The sequence below is a fragment of the Otolemur garnettii genome, unplaced genomic scaffold, assembly GCF_000181295.1.
Source record: "Otolemur garnettii isolate 467f Iridium unplaced genomic scaffold, OtoGar3 scaffold00157, whole genome shotgun sequence".
NCBI classification, from domain to species: domain Eukaryota; kingdom Metazoa; phylum Chordata; class Mammalia; order Primates; family Galagidae; genus Otolemur; species Otolemur garnettii.
Window position 1 is genome coordinate 724778 of NW_003852552.1, and position 1425 is coordinate 726202.

The 1425-nt window shown below is 35.6% G+C and overlaps 1 pseudogene; it reads right to left on the reverse strand.

Moving 5' to 3' along the window:
* The window catches only part of LOC111728427, a 61332-nt pseudogene extending 61219 nt beyond the window's left edge, over nucleotides 1-113 (reverse strand).
* Nucleotides 114-1425: the final 1312 nt, after the last annotated feature.

Here is a 1425-nt window from a genome sequence, read left to right on the forward strand (position 1 = left end):
CTTGAGCCCAGGAGTTGGAGGTTGCTGTGAGCTTTGATGCCCCAGCACTCTACCCAGGAGGACAGCTTGAAGCTCTGTCTCAAAAAAAAAAAAAAAAAAACTTACCAGTCCATAGTCATAAAGGTATATTCCAGTGTTTTCTTCTGTAACAGAGTTTGAAAAACTTGGTCTGTAAAGTTATACAAAGTAAATATATGTATAAAGCTTTGCAGGCTGTACAATCTCTTGTCATAACTACTCCACTCTTACTGTAGTGTGAAAGCAATCATAAATAATACATAAATGAATGAGTTGGCTGTGTTCCATTAAAACTTTATTTACAAAAAGAGGCAGCAGGCTGGATTTGGCCTACGGGTTATAGTCAACTTGTGCTTTAAAATTTCTATTATTTTTCACATTTAGGTCTATGGTACATTATCTCAATTTGATTTTGGTGCATGATTTAAATAGGAAATCAAGGTCCATTTTCTTCCATATGACTATTCAGTTACTCTAACAACATTTATTGAAAAGACTTTTCTTTCTACCACTTAATTACAGTGGAATCTTAGGTAGGAATCAAGTGTATCTATGTATGTAGGCCTATTCTAGACTGTACCATTCGTCTTTCTGTCTATTCTTTCATCAATACCACACTGCCTTATTACTCACTATAGGTTTATAGTTAGTCCTTTTTATTTTTTTTTTTTTGAAACAGAGTCTCACTATGTCGCCCTCAGAGAGTGCCCTGGTGTCACAGCTTACAGCATCCTCAAACTCTTGAGCTTAAGCAATTCTCTTGCCTCAGCCTCCCAAGTAGCTGGGACTAAGGCACCCACAACACTCCACTATTTTTTGTTGTTGTTGTTGCAGTTGTCATTGTTGTTTAGCAGGCTGGGCCAGGTTCGAACCCACCTGCTTCCATGTATGTTGCTGGCGACCTAAATACTGAGCTATGGGCACCAAGCCATATGGTTAGTTTTGAAGTCTAGGAGTATAAGTCCTCCAACCTTGTTTTTTCTCCTTCAAGACTGCCCTGAGTATTCAATACTTTTGCAGTTCAATACAAATTTTATAATCAGTTCGTCAAGTTACACACACACACTCCTATAGGGATTTGATTGGGAATACATTTATACTCCATAGATCGATTTTGAGACAACTGACATTGTAATACTATCATGCCTTTCAATCAATCCATAAATGTGCTATGTTTTCCCATTTACTTAAACATTTGTCAGTGTCTTTCAGAAATATTTTGTTTTGTGTATAATAGTCCGTCACATCTTTCATTAGATTTATCCCTAAGTACTTGATGCTGCTTCTTGCTATTTCAAATGGCATTTTTTAATTTTATTTGCAAAACTTCTTATTAGTTTATAGAACTACAAGTGATCTTGATAGATTTACTAATTAAATATAATTGTTTTTGAAATTGTGCTTATC